The sequence below is a fragment of the Natator depressus genome, chromosome 13 (genome assembly GCF_965152275.1).
Source record: "Natator depressus isolate rNatDep1 chromosome 13, rNatDep2.hap1, whole genome shotgun sequence".
Taxonomy (NCBI): Eukaryota; Metazoa; Chordata; order Testudines; family Cheloniidae; genus Natator; species Natator depressus.
The window spans coordinates 32,535,186-32,541,468 of record NC_134246.1 but is presented as its reverse complement, the minus strand read 5'-3'; the positions used below and the strand labels follow the sequence as shown (position 1 = coordinate 32,541,468).

The following is a 6,283-nucleotide window of genomic DNA, read 5'->3' as shown; positions in this document are numbered from 1 at the left end:
CTGAATGCATCCGATGAAGTGAACTGTAGCTCACGAAAGCTTATGCTCAAATAAATGTGTTAGTCTCTAAGGCGCCACAAGTCCTCCTTTTCTTTTTTGCTTACAGCTTGGAATCCCCGGGTGTTCCCTTCACAGGCTAAAAATCCCTTTAGCCTGGGTCCAGCACTTCCCCCCTGTTCAGTTTTTCTTCCTCAGGTGTTTCCAAGTCTGTTGTCGTAGGGAGAGTGAGTCCCAGTGTGATGTCATTTCCCCCTTTTATATCTTCTTCCCACTTGCTGGAAAGCTCTTTTGTTGTGACCTGAGTCAAACAGTTCCCATGGTGTAGTGCTATCTCTGAGAGCTTTTATCATAAATATAAAAGGAAGGGTAAACATCTTTAAAATCCCTCCTGGCCAGAGGAAAAACCCTTTCACCTGTAAAGGGTTAAGAAGCTAGGAGGACCTCGCTGGCACCTGACCAAAATGACCAATGAGGAGACAAGATACTATCAAAGCTGGAGGGGGGAGAAACAAAGGTTCTCTCTGTCTGTGGGTTGCTTTTGCCAGGAACAGAAAGGAATGGAGTCTTAGAACTTCGTAAGTAATCTAGCTAGATATGCGTTAGATTCTGTTTTGTTTAAATGGCTGATAAAATAAGCTGTGCTGAATGGAATGTATATTCCTGGTTTTGTGTCTTTTTGTAACTTAAGGTTTTGCCTAGAGGGACTCTCTATGTTTTGAATCTGATTACCCTGTAAGGTATTTACCATCCTGATTTTACAGAGGTGATTCTTTTACTTTTTCTTCAATTAAAATTCTTTTAAGATCCTGATTGCTTTTTCATTGTTCTTAAGATCCAAGGGTTTGGGTCTGTGGTCACCTATGGAAATTGGTGAGGATTTTTATCAAGCCTTCCCCAGGAAAGGGGGTGTAGGGTTTGGGGAGGATTTGGGGGGGAAAGACATTTCCAAGCGGGCTCTTTCCCTGTTATATATTTGTTAGACGCTTGGTGGTGGCAGCAATAAAGTCCAAGGGCAAAAGGTAAAATAGTTTGTACCTTGGGGAAGTTTTAACCTAAGCTGGTAAAAATAAACTTAGGGGGTTTTCATGCAGGTCCCCACATCTGTACCCTAGAGCTCAGAGTGGGGAAGGAACCTTGACAGCTTTCTATTGTACACGGTTCCTGGGATAATCCTTGTGCTTGTCTGCATTTCCGCAATAAGCCATTAACATCGATTGTCCATTGTACCTGAAAGGCTGCTTGTGGGTGTTTTAAACCTCACATTTTCAGTCACACATACATAGCCAAACGTCATAACTTCACATAAGACGATAGCACATACAATCCAATGAGATATTACTGTCGAGCAGATCTAGACTTTTAGAATGATACCTCACAAGGCCTACTTTGTACAAAACATCCTGGGGAATATTGGGGTGCCAGGGTGTCACACCCTGCATGCCCCAAACCCCTTCCTCCCCCACTACTCACCATCCCCCATCCCAATTCCTCAATAAACACACTTCTTAAAACCTCCTACACCTCCGTACCCCACCATCCTCAAACCACTTCCGCCCCCCAAACCTTCCTCTGTCTTCACCCAAGCACCCACACACACTGCCCCACAACCCTTACTCCCCCCTGGGCTCTTATGCAGCCCCCAATACCCAGGTCCATCTACGCCACACATCAGCCCAAATGCCCCCAACTCCTGGCTGTACCGACCCCTGCCCTCACTTCTTCAGCTGCTCCTGTCCCCTGGGGCTCACCCCGGAACTCCTCGCAGGCCTCCTCACCCCTTTACCCTGGCACAAGCATCCCACCTTCACTGTATCTGGGGCTGGGGACCATTCACCTCCTTAGCCCTCTCCTTCCTTGTTCCCTTGGGATGGTCAGACGGCTCAGCCCCCACTCACTCAGAGAAGCCCCCACAGCAAATCTGTGAGTGATGAGAGCCAACGGGCTGGAGCAGAAAGCTGGGCCCAGCCCCACAGGACACTGAGCGGGGGGCAGACTGGCTCTCCAACCCCCCTTTCCCCTTGCTGGTGCCTCATCTCTGCACCAGGCCAGGGTAGAAACAGCGAGAGCAGGACCTGGCAGTTTTACTGACCTCCCCCAAAGGAGATCTTCACCAGCCCCCCAGGGCGCTGGCTCTAAGGGAGCAATCCGTGGCTGGCCTGCTCTGGCCTCTGCTGAGCAGGAGATCAGACTAAAATGACCAGAATGGACTTTTTTCACCTTAAAAGCTATGAATCTCCGAGCTCCCCTCCCCTCAGGAAGAATGGGTTAACAGGAAAGCATGACTCTTGCAGGGTGGAGAGAAGGTGTGTACATGGCGTGGGGGGAGATTGGGAGTCCAGGGCCCCCTCTCTCTCTCCTGTCCCCTGCTCAGCTGAGAAGAAAAGAGCACAGTGAAAACCACAGTGATCTCCTTGGGGCACGGATCATCCCTCTCTGGAAAGAGCCCAGGACTGAGCAGTGCACCGACAAGCTAGTAATAAACCATAAACCTCAAACGTCGGCAGGGAGACTACAGTGCGACAGAGAAGGGGCTGGTTAAGAACTCCACATACAGAGCTGAACAGAGGAAGGCCGTCTGCAGTGTGCAACAGCAACTCGCATTGGTCCTACAAAGCCCATGAACAACTATACAGATTCTTGAGCACCAGCTCCTGGCTCCTGGTCCGTTCACTTACTATTTATCAGAGCTGGTGACAGCTTTTCAGTAACAGCAAATTCCAAGACAAAACTGAATTTTGCTTAAACAATTTTTTCACTGGAAATGTTTCCTTCCCTCGCAGATGTTGATTTTTTTTTTTTTTTTTTTTTTTTGGCCAGGAACCTGAAAACACCACAGCCAATTATTTTTTCCAGTTTCCAGCTGGAAGGTTTTAAATTTTGCCTGCCAAAAAACAAGACTTTTTCATTTTCCAGGTTTTTGGGTCCTTGATGAAAAGTCCAAATTTTCTGCCAACCCCTCCCCCCAAATATATTTTCAAACATCTCTGTTCTTTACAAATATGTATGTGCACAAGCATGTCTTTCATACAGCGCGTCTGTATCAGGGTCATTTGGCCCTGCTGCTTTGACAACAGAAACCTAATGGATTGACCCTCATTTCATTCAACTAGTCTGGATTCTTTGTAAGGGTCACAACTCTCCTCACAGCGTTTCTCAGGGCTTCCTGGACCTCTCTGTTTCTCAGGCTGTAGATGAGTGGATTGGCCAGGGGAGTCAGGACTGTGTGGCCGATGGAGAACACTTTGTTCAGGGCTCTCCAGGTACCAGATTTCAGTAGCATGTAGACAATCATTATGGTCCCATAGAAAAGTGCCACCATAATGAGGTGAGAGGAGCAGGTGGAAAAGGCCTTTTGCCTCCCGGTGGTGGATGGGATTCCCAGCAATGATACAAATATAGGAAGCCAGGGTTAAGAGAAAAGGGGAAACTGCATCTAGGAAGGAAAATATATAAATAAGTGGGGTGATCTGGCTGGTGTCGCTGCAGGAGAGTTGAATCAGTGAGGTGAAATCACAAAAGAAATGGTCAATTTCATTTGGGCCACAGAAAATTAACTGTGGCATAAGACACATGAATATTCTACAAACTAGAAATCCACTTATCCAAGACCCAGCCGCTAGCTGGAGACACAGCCTGCCGTTCATAAGGGTTCCATAGTGTAGCGGTTTGCATATGGCTAAATACCTATCATAAGACATCACTGTCAGAAGATAACACTCTGTAGTTACCAGAGAACCAAATAAAACCAATTGTATCATGCAGCCCTCCACAGAAATGGTTCTGTCCCCAGTCAGGAGACTGGCCAGCATCCTAGGCAGGACGGTGGAGATGTAGCAGGTCTCCAAGCAGGACAAGTTCCCCAGAGAGAAGTACATGGGGGTGTGAAGGTGCTGATAAGCCACAACTAGTGCAACAATGAGGATGTTCCCAGCCATGGTCACAATGTAGATCACTAGAAAAAGCAAGAAGAGAAGGATCTGCAGCTCGGGGAGATCCCCAAACCCCAGGAGGATGAATTCCGTAACGGACGTTTGATTTTCCCCTTCTTCGTTCTCCATGAGGTGCATCCTGTGACAGGGAAAAAGTAATGAGCATCGAAAGATTTGGCTGTACCGGGAAATTCAGTCGATAGCCATCATTTGATCCCCTAAGAGTTCCCACTGCAAATGGAGAGCTCGGTTTATATTCTCTCACACCAGAGAAACTGCTTCAGGAGCTGGAGACTCCACCACTTCCCTTGGTCCTTTCTTCCAATAGATAATCACCCGCCCTGGCAGCAGATTGCGCCTTATTTCCCATTGTCGTGTGTCTGGGTCTAGTGCCCAGCCCTTGCTTCTAGCTGTGCCTGTCCCTGGGAAATGGAAGAGCCCTTTGGTAACCAGTGGTTTCTCCCCACGGAGATATTGAGACCTCTACTCAAGTCACGTCTCCACAAAACTGGTTTTGTGGCTCTATTCTGTAGCCTCCCCAACCTCTCCACGTCTGTTTTACACCGTAGCCCCAGCCCTGCACACGGTATTCCAGCATCGGTGTCACCAGGGCTCTCTACAGAGATGAAACCCACCCCCTGCTCCTGTTCTCTGCTCCCTTCTTTATACAGCCAAGGACATCATCAGCCCACAGCCCACAGCACCACACTGGGAGCTGATGTTGGGTTTCTCGCCCTCTGTAGCCCCTAACTGTGCTGTGATGGGGGCCATGGTCACACCCACGAGCTGCCCCAGGGAAGGGCAGGAGGGAGGTGGCACCATGGCCATGCCTGCGAAGAGGGAGTGATGCTGACCCACAGCACAGACGGGAAAGTGACTCTGCCTCCAGCCGTGACCAGGGCACAAATCAAACCACCCTCGGGGCAGACGCACACGCAGACTCCTCTCCTTCATAGCACAGTAGTGACTGGTCCAGAGACACTGACACTGCTGATAACGAATTACCAGCTATGACTGTTAACTATTAATTACTGGCTGTCCATCACTGATTGTGTTGTGGCAATGGCAGGGGACCAGGTTCTTACTGCGCTGGGTGCTGTGTAAACACCCAAGAATTAGTAACAATTCCCGGCTCGGAGGGCGCTGTGTTGAACTGCAGGCAGAGTCGGTGCCGTATCCCAGCTGCCACAGGGAGCCCCTAACTCAGCCCTGCCAGCAGCTCTCTCACTGCAATAGTACCGGGGCCTGGGGTGGGAGATACGGGGGGAGAATGTAAAGTCTGCCTGTGCCCAGTACTCATCCGCCCCCGTTACGGCCGTGTCCGAGCTCCTCGCAATCTGTAACGTGTTGATCTTCACACCACTCTTGTGACTTAACATTGGGTGCTTCTGAAAATCCCACTCGGTGCCTAAATACCTTTCAAAACATGATCCAAACTGACTCAAAGTCGCCCAGCAAGGCTGCGGCTGAGCAGAGAAGGGACCCCAGGTCTCCCGTCACAGGCTGGAGCCCTAACAGCTGCGGGCCCCACGCTCTGGAGGAATAGAAGGGAGAGCAGTCAGTGCTCGGGCAAAGGCTGTGACACAGACAGAGGGAGCACTGCTTCTAGACCTGTAAGGATTCCAGTCTCCGTTCCGTGCATTTCTAACGTACACCCCTTTCCTGGGGAAGCTCAGCACCACCCACAAAATGCTGATACCCACGGAAAGCCATGGAGGAGACTCTCAGCAAGAGACACGAAACATCTCAGTACTGGGCTGGGAAGGTGCACCTTAATCTGCCCCCTAGGAAAGGCTGGAGAGGCAGCTGAGAAGCAGCTGAGAACCTGAGGGTCCCTGAGCAAAAAATGAGCTGTCCAGACGAGAGAGGGGACAGCCAGCCAGAGCGCAAGCGGGTGCAGGGAGGAGAGACAGAGGGATGTCTAAGGGCAGAGATGAGAGCTGGGTCTCCTTATGATCCATCCGTGTCTCTAGGTGCAAACCACAAAGCAATCAACTCTGAAGTCCTTCCTCCGGCAGAGCTCCCAGCATGTGAGGACACTGCACAAGGGGGTGTCTCAGACCAAGGGCTGCATAGGCATAAGGACCTGAAGATCTGCCCCGAGGCTAGTGACACTCACCTTCAATCCTCAGCATGCAGCAGCGTGCTCTCCGTGGGCAGGGATTGGGGCTGGTGCCAGTTCCTTGTAGCCCCCTACCTGTGGCTGCTGGGACGGGAACCTCTCACTTGCCCAGGGCGATTGCTGGCATCACACAGACCCTTAGTTCCTCCTGCTCTGGGTTCTTGCTGGGTTTAGCAGCGAAAGCAGCTGCCCCCTGGGCCTTGCCACCGCTGTTGGGATCTCCCCTGGGACT

General features: G+C 50.4%; 1 pseudogene; it reads right to left on the bottom strand.

The window, feature by feature from the left end:
* Positions 1-3,106: 3,106 nt before the first annotated feature.
* Positions 3,107-4,082, bottom strand: LOC141997448 (olfactory receptor 11A1-like; annotated as a pseudogene).
* Between the last annotated feature and the right edge of the window lie 2,201 nt (positions 4,083-6,283).